Here is a 23549-nt window from a genome sequence, read left to right as displayed (position 1 = left end):
ACAAAGATGTTCTGCTTTACGTATTTGTCCAAACTATTATCGAAATTGTCACATTTTTCTATCTTTGAGAAGATAACTGAAAACACCCGGTGATATTTCTCAGGCGGACAAAAAAAATCTGTTTTCAAAAAGGTGACTGTAAAAAAAGCAAAAACAACAACAACAACGTCTCTGACGATGACAACAGGCAAAGAAAAAACACACACAAGGTGTTAAAAAAAGCAATATGTTGTGTTTTTTTCTTCTTTCCTCTCCTTACTCTCCCTCCCTGTCAAGAGCAGCTTATTATAGCGTATTGATTTATAAAGCTTTAAATGTGATCCTCCATGTCCAAGTCAAGGGCAGGGAGTGGGAGAGAGAGAGAGAGAGAAAGGAAAAGAAGGAGGGACAGAGAGGAAAGAGAGGGAGAAAAGAAAGAAAGACGAAGGCGAAGGGAAAAAGGCGTCTGGAGACAGATAGAGATAGAAAGAGAGCGTCCACGACATGGGGAAGTGACAGCAAGGCATTTTCAGAGCCGCTCTGGAACACAAAAGGGTAATTGTTTTAGCCCAGATGTTGCTTTCGCACAACAAGCAGGATACAATGTTCCTACTGAGCTGATGAGCCCAATCAGTGAAATGATTAAAAATTGATTTTGTCCCTGTAATTACAGTATGTAAACTACTTAGCCGGGATTGCAAAGGAAGTGATTTTCTAATTACGTATATACTCTGGTGTCTAATGATTGGTTTTTTGAAGTAATGAAGAGAGGGTCCTAACGACTCCACTGTGTTCTGTTGTTGAAGGGAGAAGGCTAGAGAAGGGGAGCGTTTGGGGGGGGGGGGAGGTGAGGTGAGGTGAGGGGGGGGCTGAGGGCTGAGAGAGCATCGTTAGGGCAAAGACAGCAGGCTCGGATACAAAAGGGGGATGAAAATTGAATTTTTGCCAGCCAGTGCTAGCACGCTAACACGGAGGCCCTGTGTTTGGTTTCTGCATGGGATCTGGAAGCTAAATGGAGGCTGTGACTTCTCATGGGGGTCGCCAGGCCCCGAACCAGCCCAGGCAATCTGGACCCTGCAATTAAAACCTCTCGGGGGTTTAGGGATTCAGGACATCACACATGCACAAGAGAATTAACACTCGTGCCGGCTACGAGGACACACAAATAAGCGTACATAAACCCCTTTGCTTTCGTCCGTATCTCACATTCAAACAAGCATTAGGAAAAAAATATCACGAGTGAAACTAATATGTTTGCTTCCAGGTCTGCTTTCAGTCTTTATGCTACGCTAAAGCTAACCAGCCGCTGGCTCCAGTGCTATATTTAGCATAGAGACATGGGAGTGGTATCAATCATCTAATTTAAGTCTTGCCAAGAAAGCGAATAAGTTTATTTCCCTATTACTATTCCCTGAAGTAGTAAACTGAACCCTTGCCCATATCAATTTTGCAGCAACATCCTTACTTGGTCTCTTATGATCAGCAGCTGATGGTGGCTAATCTAAGCATATATTAACATACTTAAAGCTGGGGTAAGCTGTTTCTTTTTTTTTTTTGTCAGGAGTCGTTGGGCAAAAAAAATCCTTAATAACCTTTAAGTGTATTGTTACTCGACTGGACTTAGGGAAAAGTACATTTTTGCACCTCCTCTTGGCTCTTTTTTTTTCAGACTAAGCCAATCACAGGGGAGCTTGTGCTGGCCTTAGAGGGGAGTCTGTGAATCCTGTATTTCAACATTGGCAACAGCTGCCAACGGTGTAAAGCGAGATAGAATTAAGAAGAGATAGTCTGACAGTAAAGGCCAAAATGTGTCAATATAATCAAAGCATATAGTGACGAAGAGGCGATTCATTGGTCTCAATTTGGATTTCCTTTTCATTTCTTAAGGTTAGCTTCCTAATTCAGTTTTGTCTAACATTTCTTTGAGTGATAAGATGGATTTAAGGTATTGAAAATTACACCGGTGACAACGAAGCCTGTGCATGTAGTCCTTTATTTTAGAGAGCAGTGGAAGTTTGAAACAGGGATGAGACCTGACGGGCTGCCCGCTTTAAAGACTACATACTCTGTACGTGTGATGCTAGATTAAACCACCAGGCTATCCGACGCCCTGAGGTTATTCCTTTTTCAATAAGGCATCAGGTTCAATCCTTACTCACGTCTGAAAAACTATGAATTCCTCATAATCATTTTTCAGATTCCCAAATATCAGTGAAAATGATCCTCACCTCAAACTGGGATGAATTCATGCCAGAATGATGCAGGATTCTTTGGGTTTTAGCGTTTCTCAAAAGGGTCCAGGAACTTGGTTTTCCCCTTTAACGATTGACCGAAGAAGTTAAGAGTGTTTCTGCAGAATCTCTTTCATGTATTTCCCAAGGCCGTACTCAGGAACCAGTGCATGCTCATGCCATCGAGAGCGTCTGCATATCAGCTGTCCATCATGCCAAGGATGATTCTAGAAAACCTTGTCAAATAAAATCCCATACATAACAGGTAGTAGTACTTTGTCTTAAAATCCCACATGTCAGTTAGTGTAAGTATTGTAAAGAAACAAAAAAGGATAAATGAGTATAATTGTTCAGTATGACAACAAAGATAAATGTGGAGTACACCTATTCAATCCATAAGAGTGAAACCCTGAGTGCAAGTCAGTCTAAGAAAAAGAAAACCTTGATAGATTAGCTGCTGCCATGGCATCACTAATCATCTAATTATAACTGCATAAAGCAAAGTGTGTCAAACAAAAGGCAAAAGCAGTATGAGCACAAACGACTTCTTTTCTAACTTTACAATTTGAACCACATGAACAGAAATGGTAAATGGACTTGAGCTTGTATATTTCTTTTCTAGTCTTCTGACTACTCAAAGTGCTTTTACACCACAGGTCACACCTACACATTCACACACTGATAGTAGAGGCTGCTATGTATTGAGTCCATCAGACTCTAATCCCATTCATACACATTCATACACATTCATACAAACCCAGCAACATGGGGTTAAGTGTCTTGCCCAAGGATACATCGGACATGTGGCTGCAGGAGCTGGGGGGGATCAAACCCCCGACCTTTCCGGTCCTACAATTCTACAATTCACTTAGCAGACGCTTTTATCCAAAGCGACGTACATCAGAGAGTAAGAACAACACAAGCAAGGATCTAGAAAAAAGGGAACAATGTCAGTAAGAGCAAACGATCAGCTTTGAGTCTGATTGGACACACAGGTGCTGACAGGAAGTGACCAGAGGCAAAGCACAACATTGAGGGCAGTTCTTGAGAGCTCTGATCAGTATAGAAACCATCTTATAAGTCGTCGTTATCAAACAAAAACCATCGTCATTACCATCATCATCATCAATAATATGGAGACCATCATCATTAAGTTAGTAGGTATTCATGAAAGAGCTTTTTCTTAAAGGTGCAGAGGGACTCTGCAGATTCCGGTTGAGAGAGTACCGACTCTACCAACTGAGCCACAGCCGCCCCTCATATTAAGGTTTGTACAATGAGATAGTTCTGGGCCTCGGTGATCAGAATTTCCTAAAAACAAAAACCATTTTATTATCAGAATGTCATTTTAATTCTTCAAATATCGTACAGGAAAAACATGACACACCCGCCCTTCTCGGGTCATCCGCAGTGATGAGGGATCAAGAATTTCGCCTCTGACGTACGTTCATAAATAAGGATCAACATGTCGAGTCCGGCACACAGTGTTTTTGCGGGGTGGCGCGGAGACAGCCAGAGAGTCACTCTATCAGACAGGGAATATAGAGATAAACTTACAGGGTCGCAGAGCACATAAAGAGCACATAAATCATATCACACAGAATGAGTCACTGTCTCAACCATGGCTCCGCTCCCACCCCCCCCCCCCCCCTTCTTCTTCTTCTCTGCTCTTAACATATCTAACAAAGCTGAATATATTTTCCTATCCTTATCTTCTGTTCAATATTCAATATTTAATTATGACTTTATTCATTTATTTTTTTTTAAGGCTTTTTTTTTTTTTTTTTTGCTGGTGAAATAAAAGGAAGTGAGTTAAGCCTCTGATTATTGGGCGGGAAAGATCTGTGGTTTTTTAGTTCCCTGGGAACATTAATAAGTGACAGAAAGCTAGATTAAGAAAGCTGGGATGCGGCTCGAAAAGAAAAAAAAAAAAAAAACGGCAAAGCTTTGAAATGCTGCCAGTATCACCAACTGCACTCTTCTGACACAGCTGATTGTAAGAGAAGCCGATAGCGCAGCCGGCGTAGGCCCTTTAATAATTCATTTAGTTAGGCTATGATCTATCATTTTGTACCTTTTGACATGTGATATTGAAATTTAATATTGCATCAATACAAGTGATGTATTGCCAGTCGTCAGGAGAAAGGATGTGGATTGCAAAAAGATCCAGCAAACGTCTTTTCACTGCTCTCTCTCTTTCTTCCCAAAGCTTCATTGTACTCCGAGTAGAAAGGCATAAGAGAAACATCTGTCTTTTCTTTCCTCCCTTTACTCCCGGCTTTGATATGTGTGTTTAAAAAAATGACAACTTAAAATGCTCAGGGAGAAAGTCTCCCGCTAAAAAAAACCAGAGTGGGGGATGAGGGGTGGGGGTTGTGGATGGGTTGGGATGAGGGGGGGGGTTTAACATGACAGCAGTGGCTGAGGGAGACGTCACATGTTGTCAAGGTCTTTGACATGACTCTTTAGTGCGGTGAAATCCCACAGGCGATAGTCGGGCTGAGAGCGGAGCGCTAGGTGCTGGGGAACCAAAGGCTGCTGTTGGTGGTGTCAGTCTAGCCCGGGCTCCCAGTCTGCTCCGTATAAGCAGTCTGCTCGGAGAGATAGGGATGCATCAATAGCAACACTGGCTGATGTCAGTCTGAAGTATATTATATGTGTCAGAGGATTTCCCTCAACACTTAACGCTGCTACCAAGAGAGACAAGGAGGGGGAAAAAAAATCTGAATGAAAATGCAGGATTTATTTATGTTCCACTGTTTTTTACATATAGACAATAAAAGTAAAAATCCTCAATTTTTTTTTAGAATTGTTCTCCCTGACCTTGACTCTGGATCAGCATTAGTCAAGAGATAATCTCTGTACACACTGTACGGGGGTTACTTTTTACAACTCATCCGTTTAGACTTTTAAATCAAAATAATTCAGCATTCGGCTGTTCAACATGTTTCTGGTTCCGCTCGAGGTTTCTGCCTCTTAAAGGAAGTTTTTCATTACCTTTGCTAAATGTTGCTTCCTGCTCATGGTGGATTAATGTTGGGTCTTTTTGTGTGTGTGTGACTTGAGATGACATTTGTTATGAATTGGCGCTAAACAAATTAAGATTGAGCTATCCGTACATTTGCATAATTGGGGGTGTGGCTAATTTGACAGGCAGGTTGATGCACTTAAGCTGTTTGTCAAGAGGCTTAATGACCATCTCAGCTCCACCTCTTTGCCCGTTTTCTAGTTCAATCTGAAGTGAGTTTGAGATAACATATATGGAGGTCGCCATTGTTGGGCTTCTAAACCTCTTTTCAGAAATACATGAGTGATGTCACTTGGTTGCCATCTAAGGCTTTTATGTCTTAATTCATATGGGACAGTGGATAGTAGTGTTTTAGTCAAGACCACACTAAACAATACCAAGACAAACCTGAGAGCAGAGACAAGACAAGACCAAGATGTTTAGGGATCGAGACTGAGACAAGATCAAGACCAAGACCAAGACCAAGACCAAGACCAAGGCAGGGCTAGACCGAGACAATAAATATCAATGAACAATCCTCATCGTCTGTCACTCACTTAGACTGTAACACCAAGGGATAAAAGTCTTATTATGAATAAATTGAAGTTATATGTTTTTTTTAGAAAGTTGTTTTCCTTTTAATCACAGTAATGACATCGGTGGTGGTCTCGACCGGTCTTGATTTAAAATCCGGAGTCCGCCCAGACTGAGATCGAGACAGGACCGAGTAAAGATGCTTTAGATTCCAAGACGAGAACAAACCTTAAAAAAAATTCAAGACCGGTTTTCGAGTACTACAACACTAGTGGATAGAGTTGAAAACTCGAGGAGGAAGAATAAACTTCTAGATCTGCCAGTGCCCCGAAGATTTAACCTTTTAAAAAACCTAAAGCTAGTCCAATAGCAGCCCAGCAAGAAACGGCTTCCTCCCATGCAGCAGTGTAGCTTCAAATCAAATACGTCATCGTGTACATTTTCAAGTTTAGAAGAAAAGTTTTGGATACTTAAAACATTGCTGAACAAACTAAAACCGACACATACTAAAGTGATAGATAACGAACATTACACTTTGTTTTCTTTACATCTATAACTAAAGATCAGAGTATTAGTGATACAAAAAAGTTGTTCTGTCGTTAAGAGATTGCTGAATTCCCCACTTGAGCCAAAAGCGATGAAATGAAGATCTCGCAACCTCTTCAGCCACCAACACTGCTGCAGATGAGAGCCTCGGTGTGAACGCATCCTAACACCGCTTCATCACCATCCACTGCCTGCCCATGTCACACGGCTGGTGATGGGCGTGATGATTACAGATGACGGTGTTGATGATGATGATAGTGATGCTGTCAGTGGCAATGACGATTACGACAATACAGAAGGTTGTCATTACGTTGATACATGGAATCATTCCTCGCTGCTGAATTATAACACATTCAGCTAAGATACACCTATAACGTGAGCCGCTCCGACACGCCTCCATCGGCGGGTGTGAATGTCTTTCTACAGGCAGATCAAACAAGGCGTGTGTGATATGTGTGTGTCTGCGACTCTTTGGCTGAATCAGAGACGTTGACCTGGTGTTATGTGTGTTTGTGCAGACCCGTGTCACTTGTTTTTTCCAGAGAGAACTGATGAGTGTGTGCAGCTTTGTCATTAACACCATGTTTGTGTCTGTATATTTGCATTTTTTACCCTCGATATACGGATGTCAATTAAACAGAGGAAGGAGAAAACAGTTTGAGTGTTGATTCCTGCATGAATTTGTGGGATATTAATAATAGCCCCTCGCTGATTTCTGCATCAGAAAACAAAACTCCTCCACCTTACCCGTTCATTTTCTCCCTTTCTCTATTAATTACATTTAAAAACGTTGTGCAGGTTTTATAGCAGCACATTGTCGCAGGGCTTCCAGGAATGTTGACCTTTAGCTGTGCCCTGATCCGCTCTGAACATGTAGGAAGTCTGCCATGGTCGTAGGTGTCTGGCTATGTTAACAGTGGGAGAGAGAGACACAGTGAGAGAGAGAATTAGGTGCAGTTAGGAGGTGCCTTGGGTTGCATCGGGTCGTGGTGTGCCTCCCTGCTCTCTGCCTTATGTCAAGGCTTTATCGTTTCTCCCTGCCAAGGTCCTGACCTGACAGGCTCGGGGATCTGCCTCTGCAACTGCAAAAAACTCAAATCTAACGCAGGTGGAGTTGTTTCATTTCTTGTCGAAATATCTCATTGCTCTTATTTTAAACCACATTTACCCGACAAGTTATTATTTGAAGATATCAAAAGTGAAAAAACAAAAATCCAACAATGGAGAAAGAGAATGAGCATCTCGAAAGAAGATATAATAATTTATAGAGACATCTAATTTCAAGACCCTCAACAAGTACACTTTTATTGTTGATTTTTGCTTTTTATTTCTTGAAATGGGTTGATCATCTGGACTTCTCAGGTGAATGGTTTTTAAAACAAGTGTAATGAGACTTATTGATCAAGAAATGACACAAATACACTTGAATAGATTTGAGTTTTTTGGCTCTCCAGAAAGTAGATGTTTTTTTTTGCACAACTGCTTCTATAGTTTTCATCCTTTTGGTTTTTGAATTGATTATCGTTGGGAGTATTATTTCAACAAAACTAAGAATTTTAAATCCAGAGCAAGAATATAAATAATTTCAGCAAAATTTCAAAAAAATACTGGGACAATTTGAAGAGATTGAATGCATCAGACAAATTTAAAAACATGATAAATGAATAAAAGAGATCAATTATGAATAAACAGAAATGACAATTTATGGATTGAACAATGACATCAGATATAGTGAATGTCATACAGATTTATCAATGAGTTCTGGCACTTCCTTGTGACGTTGGTAATCAACCGTCCTAATATTTTAAGTTTCTGATTACCCAACTCTAAACTCAGACAAGTGTTCTGCATATTTTGGATGCTTTGTCTTGGGTGATTCTTTAGTTTCTCTTCAAGTCCTGCTTGGAGATTCTTTCTTTTTCTTTTTTCTTCCTCCCTTTCTTCTTTCTTCCTCATGCCTCAGGGGTGCGTTCGGCAGGTCAACACCTCGGCGGGTGGGTCGTTGTGGGCCAGGTGACCTTTGTCTGTCATTGTTTTGCTCCTCACACCTCACCCAGGGAGAAGGGGAAGGAGCTTAGTGCCCTACACCTGCCACCGGCTTTACTGTCTGGGGCGCACTTCATGGTAGTGTGCCAAGGACGGAGGAGAGAAGGTCCCAGATGAGTCGTACTCTTAGCCAACAGTTGGTTAGATATTCGACTTCTCAGAGAGTCGCTTCACTGCGGGTTTGAGTCTCTGAACGCCCGTCATGTTGAAAAGAACTGAAACGAGCAGCTTCTATGTAGATGAGCGCGACGAAAAGCGACGTTATATAGATTCCAAATAAGATTTTAGTTTTCCTGCGTGCAAGATAAATCAAAAACGCAACCTCAGGTGAACGAGGGTGGGACGAAGATGAAATGAAATACCTCAAATGTTGCCTCCGCTGAGGCCTGATTGAGTTCAGGTGGCTGGAAAGTGTCTCACCCAGGGCTAGTTGTCAGTGAAGGATCTGCTGTCTTCTCATCTGTCGGTGCTGCGGGCTAACTGATGAACACCGGGTGTGTTGCTGTGACGGATGTTTGTGTGCCTCCTGTTGTTGCGGGGGGACAGGCCGCTGACACACTTCATATTTCAGAGGCAAGGTCTGAGGAAGAAATGAAGATTGATGTGGAAAAATGGAGCCGCAACTCATCGCCCATTCCACACATATATTATCATTTACACATACGTGACACCTTGTCTGTATGTCTGTATACACATATGCATGGGCATGATCCAAGGCCCCCCACACATATTCACGTTGGGGGGGGGGGAGTGGGGGGTTTCCTCTGTTATTAGAGCCATGTGATATAATTGCATTTGATCTCCAAATAAACAGGGAATCAGTCCATCTCCTCGGCGGAGATGGCAGATGTGATGGACGAGCGCATTAGCGGCGAGGACAACATTAGATTTGCTCAAAATTATTGATCTTTTGTTTGTGAGCCAAGTCGGCGATAAATAACAGTGCATGGGAGATGTGACTCATTATCAGTGTGCCAAAAGCCCGACAGACCTCTGTCAAAACACACTCTCCTTCCCCCCCCTCCTCTCTTCCTCCTTCCTTTCATCTCCGTCACTACAAACCAATTTAATCTGTTTTTAATCCTTCCCTCTTTTCTGTAGCCGGCGCCTTTAATGCGAGGCCTCACTGTCACTATCTGATTCCCTTAAAATTTTAATCCTGCACTGATAACCCTGTATTATTACTTATTACACACACACACACACAGGCAGCAGGACACTGACACATGCATACACATATACACATGCAAATATGTACACACATCGTTTAGTGGCTCTCTCAGTTTTTTATTCCTTTTTACCTTCTTAGTGAAGAAAAAAATCCTTTTATCACACAATGGGTAATTTATATCCATTACCAGCGTTTTCAATCCTTTTCAGCGCGGCTGTCACTGCCTTTGGCACACTCGTGATTAATGTGATCTAATAATAGTCTGCCATTATATTTCCTTTAGTAAAACATGTACCAACATCCTATTCAGCTCCGCCAAATTCATTGCCCCTTAAAATATTTTTCCCCCTTTTCGTTTGAAAGACGAGATTGCTGTTTTTTTTTTTTTTTTCCCCCTTCGTCTCCATCGCTTCACCTCCCAGAAGGTGATTATTTGAGGGGGTGAGGAGGGTGAGGAGGGGAGGGGTTGGCATGATGCAGGGTGGTTTGTGGGGATGCATTTGAGTGCAGTGGGGACGTTGTGTGTTTGGCCACATGGTTGAGACTGAGAAGAGTGTTTTAGGAAGAGGTTTGGTAGGCTTTCTAGTCAGCAGAAGATGGATTTATTCCACAGGGAATATCACATATGTAGCGTTAACCAGTATCAGGTTTATTGTCAAGTACGTTTGCACACACACATATTTAACATATATATGATTTTCACAAGTTGTGCATGTTTTTGGGTATTCTTTTAATTAATACCATTTTTGAGGCAGTAATCCTCCAAGTGAGCATCCCTGGGTTCACTCCCCACTCTCTCTGTCCCTGATTTGGGACTCTATCCACTGTCCTGTCTCTGAATAAAGACACAAAAGCCCCCAAAATAAACCTTCAAAAACATTTTCTGAATGAATATCGCAACGTCCTTATTGCTTATAGTTGCAGACAGTCTGATTTGTTAAAAAAACATTTTCATAATATAGAAAACTACCGATATCAGAACTCATAAGACTTCACTGTGTACACAATATTAAAGCTAAGATTTAGTTGAACTCTTAAAACGTTTACAAAGGACAGATAAAAGTAGCTACTAAAATGTCTTCAGAGGTTGTTTGACATTGTAGAGAGTCGGTATGAACTTTGGGTACAGGTCTTTAAAAAAACAAGAACAAAGAATACAGCACAAATTGAGAGCAGAACTGTGTATCTGTTAAAAGCTTCTACATGGTGATCAGTGGGTTTTTTTAATGATTGGGACTTCTGTCTTGTTCTGGTTCTCGTTGAGTTTGAAACGCTGGAACTTCAGTTTTTTGTTTGTCGTTCTCGTTTTGTACGAACCGTTTGAAACATTGTTTTGATTTGTTGTGTGTTGAAGGTTTCTGAACAGAACTTGTGATCTGAAAAAGAGTGGACATATTGAGCTGAAGATTCAGCCCACATCTTTTCAGACGGTTTAATCCTAACATGTATTCATTTAAAACTTTTATATTCATTTCTATTTTTTTTTTTTTTTTCGGGGTTCAGAATTACTTTTTAAGGCTGACGAAAATAAACTACAACATACATTTAATAAAAACATCTGCAGTTAATGATTTTAAATTCATTTTTATTTACATGTGAAGATTTTTCCACCTAGTTTCTTTTTCTCCTTTCCATCCCTCCTTTTTCGTAGCAGGTAGTTCAGGATTGATGATGGGGAGGATAGACATTCCCCATGGAATGTACATAGGATTAGGTGTGTGTGTGTGTGTGTGTGTGTGTGTGTGTGTGTGTGTGTGTGTTGCTGGGGAGGTGGTCCAGCAGTGGGCTCTGTTCCCTCCCAGCCGGACAGCCTTAGCCAGTCTGCCAATCATGGGGCACGCTTCAGACAGGGCGTTGCCAATGCTCAGACACACAAACACACACACATACACGTATATAGTCGTACACACACACACACACACACACACACACACACACACACACACGGTATCCTGGCTTCTTCCCACAAAGAGGGTTAACCCTTACTGGGTTCTTAGACTTGTATCCAGGATGAACAGGTGGTCCCACAAAACATGGGCATCCATTTCCTCATGACTTATCCCAGTGTGAGTGAGTGTGTGTGTGTGTGTGTGTGTGTGTGTAGAGGGAGGGGTAGACATAGACATTAAGGGAAGAGGAGGGGGGGGGACCCATGAGCAGTCAGTACACCTTTTGTACGTGTGTGTCTTTACGTGTGCTGCTGGTGTGCGGAGCAGCTTGCAGAGGGTCCCGTCGCTGTGTGAAATTGACATCAGATGTCTGATGGCGGGAACGATTACACATCCAGCTTCCATTTAGCGAGGGGACAGATAATATATGTGCTCCGTTTGAACATTTGTTTGTGTGTGTGTGTTTGTTGGTACCTGACCTCGGACGCTGACCACACCAAACACAGCTGTCAACACTTACATCTCTGTTTTTTCCCCCATTCGGTCCTCCCTGCTCTTCCCCCCCTCCCCTCCTTTCCTGAATCCCTTCATCCAGGATCCCTCCATTAAAGATAACTGGTATTGAGCCACATCTTATTCACTTCAATCCACCTCCCCCCCCCCCTCCTGTCTCAAGTGATCCTTTCCCAGCAGAGAAAATCGAAGGTAAACCGCTTCTAAGGCGAAAAAAGCTGCTCTTCACTTCGGCTGTTTTTTAAATATCATCCTCTCGCGCAATGGAGCGACGCAGGATTTTGCAAAGTTTCTCCGGTGCTAGAAACATGTCGAAAATCACAGAATGACACATTTATCACCTGACCGCTGCATTGATTTAAGTTACACTCCTGCTGCTGAAACACCATAGCTCAGACCTTCTCCGCCTTTGATAACTGTACTCTTTCATGAGCGAGGAAAAACACTCCGCTCCTTTTCTCTACCTCTCTTTATTTGTTCTTTTGTGATTTTTATGCGGCTGAATTGCTCCGAAGTACACACACAGACACACACACATACACTTGAGAAAAAGACGTTTTGGAAAATATGAGTAAGTAAGCAAAGAAAAAAAAAAGAAAAGGAGAGAAAAGCAGAGAGCAGAATGGAGCGAGCGGAGGAGATAAACATAAACAGAGCAGAGAGGGGAAAAAAAGGTTTCTCTGAGTCAGCGGGTTTTAGTAAAAAGTCTGATTAAACGAGGTGGGAAACGGTCGGGGTAGTAAATAACCGAGGTGTCAGAGTGTTGTTTAATGACCTGGATATCTAATGCATTAAATACATAGCTGCAGATCCAAGCAGGAGCTGATTATTCTTCACTTTTATACCTTAATATGCAGAGGAGAAGAATTTTCAGACTGCGAGGGGAAAACAAGTGGCCTTTAGAGGATTACCTTTTATAAAAAAAAAAATGAATTAGAGATGGTCGGAGGTAATAGCATTATCACACACGTTATGTTTGTTCTTAATTTATTAACATTAGATCATTCATGGACACTCTTTAAATGTGTGGGAGCAGGGTTCTGTTGTCTTTATATGGCTCTAGCTTCATTGTTTAGATGGTTTAGTTATTTTTTTTATTCCATACATGAATCGTCTTACATCTCATTGTCTTCCCCTGCTTTTGTTTCCCTGATAACGGCTTTATTAAGAGGGGTTTGATCCTTTAATACTTGATTGAGATGTAATGCTTTTTTAAAGAAATTCACATTAGAGCGGATTCTTTTTATTGTCTGGTAATTAACGATTACGATTCATTGAATATTTAAAGATGAAAATATGAAATAAATATCTCATCGCTGTTTCCTACGACCCAACTTGACATTTTTTAATTGCTTCTGTTGTGCATCCTACCTGTGTGTGTGTGTGTGTGTGTGTGTGTGTGTGTGTGTGTGTGTTTGTGTGTGTGTGCGAACCATGAGGTACTTGTCAATAGATGCTAGTAAGTCTCTTTAATGACAAACCAGCTGGAGTGTGTATCGGTACATCTCTGCAGATTTAAGAGAATTTGAAGAGTAACTGACATGTTACTACATGCGTATCGTATCGTGCGGTTGTGGGAAATACCCAGCCCTAACCTATACATGTTCTCCCGCCTGCAGCACACAGATCAGCTGTTTGGGTCTAAAGTGTATAAATTCATCTGGGATATTTCTGACAGTTCTATTGTGATTTTTTATATTAATGCATAAACGTACAATTGACAAGTACCTCATACAACCCCACATCAAAAATACCAACACTATCCCTTTAAAATGTAGCAAAGGTCATTATGTCCCTCAAAATATACTTCTTAATGACTGATTTTAAGTACACCAAAAAGCGACTGAATTACAGTGAATTCAGAGACTGTAATCCATTAACTGCATTGTTGTCCAAAAAAAACCACATCAATAAGCAAAACTGTTGCTCTGAGTCCTGTTGATTTATTGATAGAATAATGTGCTCTGTAGTTTTTTTTTTAGGATGTCCCACTTCACCAAAAAGCTGCCAGAAAAAACCAACGAGTTAATCTATTAGAGAAAAAATAACAAATGTACAATTTTACTCCTATGTTAGACTTTTTTTTAATTATCACAGTTCCAAGCTGTGTCTTTTTTTTTTTTTTTTTTTAATAAATGGTTGTCCTTTTAAGAGATGTGTCCTGAGTTGGAGCTAAACAGTGGGGATAATGAAATATTTGAGAGAGGGATTAGCAAATTGGCAGTTTTGTTGTTTCTCAAGGGATATGTTGATAATAAGTTATATGGAATATCACCAGAGTTATATTTTTTTTGTACAAAGCAAAATGATGATTTCACTTCGTTCAGAGGCCTAGGAAATTGAACAGACAGACATTTAAATGGTGGAGAAATAGAAACACTTCAAAGTGAAACTCATTCAGCAGGATGGAGAGTTAGTGGGCGATCTGTAGAAAGTGTTCAATGAGCAGAGAGCTGGAGGTGTTCAGAGGTTATCGCAATACAGTCGTCAGTGCAGCAGTCGATTCACCTTCCCCTCCTCTTTCCAGGGGGGGGAAACCCCTACAAGAGGAGGGGATGCTTGAAGCAGAGAGAGAGGGGAGGGAGTGAGGGAACAGGAGCAGTGGTGGCTGTGAACTCAGCATTTTCCTTATCGTCTCTCTCTCTCTCTCTCTCTCTCTCTCTCTCTCTCTCCCAGGGCTCCCCGATCAGTGCCGACCAGAAGCTGAGCAGAAGCTGAGGCTGGCTTAACGGGGCTAAGCACACTGTCACGCTGTCGAAGAAACCACCCCCCACCCGACGTCTGAGGTGACTCAGGGCTTTCAGGGAGGGAGGTATGGGAGGGAGGGAAAAGGGAAGGGGTCAAGTGGGGGGAAATTACATGAGAGGGTTGGTGGGGGGGGGGAAGGGAAAGGACACATGTGTGAAATGGGATATAAATGGCAAACTGCGGAATGATTTTCAGGTTTTTATTTGCTCAAGTTTGGTAAAAACTTAATTAAAGGAGAAAGGAGGGAAAGCAAGGTAGGGAGGAGGGAAGGAAATAAGAGCAAAATAAGTAAAGGAGGAGAACTTTGTGATGGGTCCGTGTAGCAGGCTATAGCGCAATCCACACTACGATGCCATCTGTGAGGTGATGATGACGATGACTGTGACGATAAGGATGATTGTGATAATGACAAACACACACACAATGCAAAGCAGTTGGCTGGGCCGCCCGACCGTGTGTGGACATACAGAGAGTCTGCATGGGCATATGAACAGATAATTCCCATTTAATCCCATCAGTTATCCATGGTAGTACGTTTACCCTGTCTATCTTTAAGTCCTAGCTGGCTGCCTCTTATCTCTTTTGTCCAGACCAGAGGCTGTGTATATATTGAGCACCGCCGCCTACGTTTTTTGTGGATGTGTGTGACTTCACCTATGTTTGAGGGCTTCAGATGAAGGGAAAGAATACGGCTAAAGCAGAGACCAGCATGAGGAAGAGTTAGAGTCTAAAAAAGCTTCTACAGCGTGGAAAATCCCTGCCGGCCTGTGTGACCCCGGGGGCCTGACGCTCTGGCATGCTCCGAGGACGCGAGGTTAGTTCACCTAGCAGCTATTTCTTGTCCAGCTGTGGAAATGCCTTTGCCATCGTATTAGGGAATATCTAGCCAAGGTGTGGATGAACATGTTGCATTCATCTGTTAATACATGTAGCCATGGCAGTGATTTGTTTTAGCTGATATTAAAAGCGGGGATTGACTGCGACGGGCGATTTGACATCTTAATGTAGAAGTATGACAGAGTTAGTGAACTCTTCTCCTCTCACAGCACCTTCCCTCATCTTTTTTCCTCCTCGGCCAAATTTGGACTCTGACACTAAATGGATCAGATGTAAGTGGGAGGATATTTATATATGTCTCCGTGCGTTAGTGTGTGTGTGCAGCTGTGTGTGGTTGTAAAGTGAGGCGTTGTGGCACCAAAAAATGCCTGAATAATTTAGCACTCACATTATTTTTCTAATGCCATTCTTTAGAATCCGACTTGCGTCACTCTAATAAATGTGCGTGTCGGAAAGTTCAGGGGATTTTGTAGGGCGCCTGTGAACAGTGAGTGATGGCAACCAGCCGACTCTCAGCTCCCTCTTGTCTACCAACAGCTCCATGTGATCCCCGTGCGCCATATTCTCCCCTCTCAAAACTAACGCCGAGGCGAATCGAAACAAAAAGGGCCACATATTTTATTTATGTGTCAAAAGTGCGGTGAAAGGAGGGGAAGGAAGGGAGGGGGAGTGGGGTGGGGCGTATCACTCTATCTGCCGGTTGATATCATTCCATCCATGCAGATCAATTCTCCCGGACTGAGGGGAGATGAGAGAGGAGCGGGCACGAGAAGGAAGGGAGGAGGGGGGGGGGGGGGGGGGAAGGAGAGCTGAAATGGTGGTCGTATTGATTCGTCAAAAGAAATACAGCGTTGCGTGTTTTGCTTAAGCGTCCACATAAAACCTGAGCTGTCAAGCGGTGGGCGGGCGTATACTGACATTTTGGCCACAGAGACATGGATTGTGGATTTTCTGCTTGGCTTGGCTGTGCACAGTCTTACCCGTCAACTTCATGTGGAAACAGGCAAACTTGTGGCCGTGGCTTGAACAGAGCTGCACTTTGTAGTTTACTAGTTTAAAGTCCCCAATATTTACCTAATTTATGACATTGTTTAGTACCTTTCAAGTTCTTACAGCTTTGTGAATCACAAGTCTAAGTCCACTTACTGGCCTTTCCTGATTTGAATGCATCTGTCAATCAAATGTTCAAAATCAAAATGACCTGGCAACAGGGCAACACCTCAAAGATAGAATATTTTTTCTCATGCTTGACTATTTGAAGCTAAGTTATGAGATCTCTGAGAGCGTGTTGATGATGTTTGTGAAGAGGGGCACGGGGTCTGTGTTCAACAGGTTCACCCTAAAAGGCCAACGACATGGATTCATGTTGCATTCCTACATCATCTCAGTCCATTTTTAAGCTCCCCTTTAGGGACTTACATTCTCATAACGACAGTCACAACTTGACACCAATTCAACCCCCACACTCTAAAATCAAGGCCACAATAACCAAGGGCTATTTGATTTCAAACACGGCCATGCATCTGCAGCTGCTTAGGCCCCATTGCATTCCTTTAACTGTGAATAGCTGCTACACCAACCTTGGTGAGATTGGAAAGAAAAACACGTTGAGGTTATATCCCTGCATATTTTGCGAGATGTAACCTAAATTAAGACCACCCACACAAATTTAGCCGGCCACAGTGACACACTGACATTTAGAAAAGATAGCAACTTTCGCGCTTAATTAGTTCAAGGAATCTTCAAGTGATCCCATCGTGTTTATCCACTATAAGAAAAGAAATGTATTTGACCATACGGCGTCTTAAAGAAAGCCTCTTCCACCCTGTGACTACATACCTGGCACGAGGACAAGAGTGGAGAAGAGGGGGATGAAATTAAAGAACAGTTAAAGAAAACGGGAGAAAAGAGCAGTGAGTGTGCACGGGGCCATAATAGGGATAGTTTAACCATTGATCGAGAGCAGTGGTGGAAATGGCAGCTGTAAATCAATTTTATCTTGGAGCAGCTAAAGAGTGTTTTCTAATGAGGTTAATGCCACATAATGGCTAAATTCCTCAGCTTAAAAGATGCCCTGAAGGTGGCGAGAGATAGATGTCGCCATGAAAAGCTTAACACCTCACCATTCAAAAAGCAAGCAGACAGGGTTGCCTTCTTGTTTCCACCAGATTGCTTTTTAAATGATGTTAAACTTTTATACATTAGGAGATTTCAGGGAGGAGGGCGTTAAATCATCGAGTACAACATTGTGTAGACGGCTTGTTTTTGTATATACGCTGACACATGTGTGGCTGAGAATGTGTGGTCAGTAAATAACTCACTCTGAGTTGATTATTCATGTGACGAGTTCCTCCTTGACTCATGCTATCAATCCAATTTGAACAAAAGTTGCAGAACAGCCCTGAATACCGCTCGTCATCCGAGTGCTCGGCAGCAAGGCAGGCTAGCATGTCAAACTTGAACGGGCCGGGTACTGACGCTGAAAAGGCAAACTGACCCGGCACTAATAGATTATGAATCAAGTTGACCTCTTGCAAATAGTGGTGTTTATGGAATCCTTTGTTGTGCTGGAGATGAGCCCTGAGTGGTGGACCGCAAACGGGCTTAGCAGTGACTAAAAAAACCAAACGCTCTCTGCTGCACACAAGGACAGCAGAGATGTACTGAAAGGTGTGTTTGTCCACAGTTTCAGATGAAGTAAAGGTCGGTGTGGATTCTTTTTGATGCATGAAGCAGCAGGCTAAGCAAAGTAGCCTTGGCTTCATATAAATCATTCAGATCTGCTTTGGGGAACATGCACTTTTCCCCATGTTGCACACCTGAAAATGTCTACAAAATCTCAGGCAGACAAAAAAAATCCTCCTTGTTCAAACATGCGCCTAACAGCCGGAGACGCTCCCTGTCGGATGGGTCGGGCTCTCAGAAGGCAGGACATGACATAAAACTTGAAAATGGCAGATACAGCAGTAGAGTCTGCCGCTCTGATCACAATTTTTCCCTCTATTTTAATGCAACGTGCATGAAAAACCATACTGGTGAACATAAAAAATAATCAAGCAGTTTAGTTGCATGCACAGAGATCGTACCTGTAGCATGTTGGTCACTGGATATAAACATCTTCAAATTCCCACTCGCTGGTGATGAGTTTAGCTGAATATTTTTTGCCGTTTCTGGAGGTTAAAATGCCCATACAGCCATTCTCAAAGCAGGGGCAGAGGTTTCACGGTAGCAATCTATTTTCTCTACAAACCCTAGACTTGACCCTAGGGTAAAGTACTACTGAGTACATAAAACACAGTGTGTCTTGACCAGAAACAAATAATCACGGCTTCAGAGTACATACCAGCCTGAGCAGTTGACAGTGGTGGAATTAAATGGGTGGGTGAGCTTTTGAGAAGCCAAGAATGTTGGTTCCAAACCGGAGCTTGTCCAAAGGTAATTACAGTGTGCACGACACAAACATAATACAAGCAAACGTCAGCTACTGGTGCTTAGTAAGCCAGTTTTTTCTCATGAATGTGCTTTTCTGCACCTCTTCCTGAGGTTGGGAGTAGAAGACAATTGGAGGAAGGCTTTGAGAGTCAACAACTCAAAGAACCACAACTGATACCTGCAGGGATTCCCAAACCAATCCGGCATCGAGACTAATCAGAAGCTAGCTAGTGTGGCTAGCATGTCAGCAGACGCAGACGTGTTCAAATATATTACATTACACAAATCGTATTAGGGGAGTAATGGAAGCGTAAGGAATCCTCCTCGTCTCGTGCGAGAGTGATTTGAGGAGTCTGTAAGCTGTAAACGAGACTCCACCAAGAGGCTGTTGACGTAGAAGAAGAAGCAAACATTTAGCAAATTGTCTTTCGGTGAGGTGGAGGCACGTTTGGAGAGGCTTGAGACGACTTCCTGAAGTTTCAACGTTTAGGAGTTTTAAATCTTGTCCATCATATTTGTGGTGGATTTATAACTGATGTAGCCCGAGTCAGTTCAATACTTATATATATATATATATATATATATATAAGTATTGATCTTACCTTATTATTCTCATTTAAAAGAAACAGACGGAGGATATCTAGTCATATTCAAGAAGAACACAGTGTCTGCAAGCTAATCTGGTGTGTGTGTGTGTGTGTGTGTGTGTGTGTGTGTGTGTGTGTGTGTGTGTGTGAGTGTGTGTGTGTCTTTAATAAAATGTAGTACAACCAGCGTGCAGCATGAAACTTAAGGAAAGTTCATCTCCACAGACCTCTAGCATTGATCACTGGGGCCCTAAAGCTATTATCATGATCTAATTAGGTTTAACATAAGTCTGTGTCACGGCCCGGTGCAAGGCTGCCTTGTCCCCAATTCCGCACTTTCTCAGCATCCCTATATAAAAATAGCACACGTGTGCCACACATGCATACAGTGAATACCAATACACCCCCCCCCCCCCAACACTCACACCCACACACACAAACTTACACTGAAGTCTGAGGTCTAAGCAGGGGACAAATGATGTCATTAAAGTGAGGAGTTTTCTCTCCTCCTGCAGATACATGTAGCTACTCTGACGATGCAAGGACACATTGGCATAGTTTGTGGGAAATGATAATCTTGTTCTGGGAGGATTATGTATTTACAGTCCTTATTTTAAATACATGCATATCATTATTCTGGGAGCTGTTGCGAGCTTGCTTAAGAGACATACAGGTGTATTGTTTGAATCAGCAGCGATTGTTTAAAAAAAAATGATTCTTAAGTATTTTTGTGAGGAATTAAATTGCTTCATTGGTTGTTGAACTTTTCAAAGAATATCTGTTTCCTTTTGTGTCTCATAATTCCTTAAATAAATATGTAAACCTACTCCGGAGCTTTATTGGATTCGAGGATACAGAGAAAAAAAAATCTAGTACGGGACTAGTCAAACCGGTATAAAAGACGCAGTTTGTTTCAGGGCGTCTGCCAGGTGAACAAAAAAAAGTTTTACCGTCTTCCTTTCCATCACATGTAGCAAAGTCCACAACATGCAGTTTCTGAGCAGCTCTTTCTTGTACCATCTTTTATCATCATGTGGACTTTGAAATCCTGCCAGCTACCAGTACATTAGCTGAGCCCTCAGTCTACGGTAAAGTTAACTAGTTTTGAAGTTTGGACCAGCGGCCATAGAGCAGTTAGCATAGAGTCACGCTGCCCACCTCCACTGGTCTCTTGTTGTCTTTAATTGAGGAATCTTTACAATCCAACCTGCACTGCTCAAGGTTTATTTACTTAACAGCATACCACTGTTTTCTTTAAATGCCTCTTTATGACCTAATGAGGGAGAAAAGATTTTAAAAAGTGGCGCCTCCATCCTGGTCCAGATAAGAAACCGCCTGCAATACACAACGAATGGGGGCGATGGTTGCAGATACAGGTGGGTCATAGTGGTACACATCTCAGCGACATATGAAGTGTATTGGTCGCATGTATATAGGACGCAGCCCACTTTTTATGATAAAAGAGTAGGTACTGAAAGTGTGTCTCATACAGCAGACAAACATAGAGGAAGAAATGCAGATATTCTTTAGTTATTTTTTTAACCAAATTGTTACCAATTTTTACAATAATATTACTGCATTGTTAAAGTCTTAATGCCTTTTTTATGAAATATATTCTCCATAAAATAACCATTCAGTAAAAATGACAGAAAAATAAATATTTGCTACAAAATCTAGGTCAAAGCTAAATCTAGGTTTTTGCAAACACTGTCTTTGCCATTCAAGGTATAAATATGAATTTGTCTTGAACAACCTATCCACAGATTTTTGCTTACTCTCTCTCTCCACTCTCTGTATCCCTCTTAGCTATTCGTCAGAGGTGATCCGAACACCCCGGGCTCAAAAAGTGTAGAGGGTGAAACATGCAGCCAGTGACCTAATAAGACGACCTTTAAGGTGTGCCCGTTAATACAGCTGTCAGAAATGTTACATACGATATCGTTTGTTTTATGTAGCTTCTATCTGGGCTGCGCTGCTTTAATACAGCTGTGAATTACCCACTCTGACACCTTATTCATTTTCAACACGATTAGCGACAGTGGTGCGCATGGCTGACGCAGTGGGTGGCTGTGGCCCAGTGCACACACTCATGGGCTCATTATGCCATCGTGCAGGTGTAATGGAATGACCACCCTCCTACACACACACACACACACACACACACACACACACACACACACACACATATTTATACACAGACACATACAAGCATGCAGAAAGTGGAGAACATGAAAGCTTGCACACACACTGAATGCAGTAAGCCCTCTTGGCCTCTTCACAAAGCAACTTTTTTTTCAATGTTGTACAATCTAGGCATCCACTACAGTCTTATTATTTCAGGGCCATGCTGAGGACTCCTGCTTCAGCCCCCATATAAGGAAAGACAAGTAAGGGAAGAAAAAAAAAGGTGTTAAGAGGACCTCCCTCCCTCTCCACTACTCCTGTCTCCTCTGTTATTATGAATAGTGGCGGTAAGAGAGAAAAGCATATACTCCATTCGGATCCGTTCATGGCTCCTGAAGGACCACTCTCACCAGACGAGGGCCCTTTTTCTCCCCCCTCCTCCCTCTTTTGATTGATATGTGAAATCCGTCTCTCCTCGCGGCTCTAAAGGCAGTCCCTGTGTGCGTCTGAAAGGTGCTCATTGTTGAGCCGAGACCACTTTGTCAAGAAACAATCCTGTTCCCAAGGAAGCTGAGCATGTCTTAAAAAAGATACAGGCCCTTATTGTGTACATTGGGGAACTTTAATTTTGTGTGTGAGGTCATTTTAATCCTGATGAATTTTTATAGTAGCGGTTGTAGTTCAATGGCTAGTCGCCCTAATGCTCTAAAGAAGGAGCAAAATAAAAGGAAGAATGGTGAAGAATGAAAAAACCCACCCACAGGCCTGTTGAAGAATCTAAACTTAAAGTGTCACAGGGAGCGAGGAGGAAGGCTTGAGGCCTTTTGTTTATGGACACATTGGGATGTATTTAAGTTCTACAAAAGGAGATTCAATGAATGGAGGCCTGATTTCTGCTACAAGGTTGGAAAATGCGCGGTCTAAGGATAGATTTGCCACGGGATAAAGTTTGTGTAGGGTAATCTCTAAGCTGATGTCAGTGAACCACCCAAGACTTTGCCTCTGAACCGATGCCAAAAGAGTAAAAGGCAACAAGCTTCTGCACACACAAGCACACATCTGCGACACCGCTAATGCTACGATTTAGCATTCCTAATAGGCGTGTTGCATTTTTTTTCTCAACCTGTTTTTTTTTTTACCACATTTGACCCAAACTTTCACAAGCTTTTTTTCAAATATGCACCCCTGAAAATGTCGAGAAAATTTTTAAGGATGACTGCCCCCTGAAATCTTCATGACTTGCTTATTCACACGTGCACCCTACAGCGGGAGGCTATACCCCACGATACGGGAGGGGAGGAGGGTGTCAGGAGGCAGGACATGACCTAAGAACAACACTGAAGAGGCGTGCGACAAAACAGAGTCTGGCACCATGAAGAGAATTTTTGCCTTTATATCCAAGTATATGAGTGCTATGTGTAGTTCGAGAAGAACATACTGGTAGACAGACATCATGAGGAAGCTGTGTCATTAACTCACTTTCAGTCTATGCCACCACTCCTCCTACTAGCTCATGAGGATTTAAAAAAAAAAATATTACTTTGTGTGTCTCACATCAGCTCATGCAGAGATCTGCAGGAAATGTGCAAAAGGGTCAGCAGGAAAAAAAAGTCCAGGTAAAGACGACGTGTAAATGTTCAGCTCATCCACCCAAAGATTGAAGTTTTTTAAATTTTGTGTGAAAAGCAACAACTGTAAAAGACATGTCATTTCTAGAGTCCAAGTCTTTTCTGATAATAGAGAAAACTCTCTCCTTTTGTGAAACTAATGGTCTTACTCGAGCAGCAGTTTGTCTTTTCATCTGGGCCGCTCGGGCTGTTTTGTTGTTGTTTGCCTTGTGGCCTCGGGTACATTCAGACTGGATGTGAGCCTATTAGGCAGACGAGGAGAAATGTAAACACAGAC

At 42.2% G+C, this 23549-nt stretch overlaps 1 protein-coding gene across 2 annotated transcripts in view; it reads left to right on the top strand.

The window, feature by feature from the left end:
• Positions 1–23549, top strand: part of znf536 (zinc finger protein 536) — a 218825-nt gene that overhangs the window by 34379 nt on the left and 160897 nt on the right. For both annotated transcript variants that reach the window (XM_061053165.1, XM_061053993.1), the window contains exon 3: positions 14593–14702. The gene's annotated coding sequence lies outside the window, so the exon portion shown is untranslated. The remainder of the gene's footprint in view (positions 1–14592; positions 14703–23549) is intronic.

The sequence above is a fragment of the Labrus mixtus genome, chromosome 1 (assembly GCF_963584025.1).
Source record: "Labrus mixtus chromosome 1, fLabMix1.1, whole genome shotgun sequence".
In the NCBI taxonomy this organism is placed as follows: domain Eukaryota; kingdom Metazoa; phylum Chordata; class Actinopteri; order Labriformes; family Labridae; genus Labrus; species Labrus mixtus.
The sequence above is the reverse complement of the archived record's forward strand: the minus strand, read 5'-3'. Positions and strand labels throughout refer to the sequence as shown.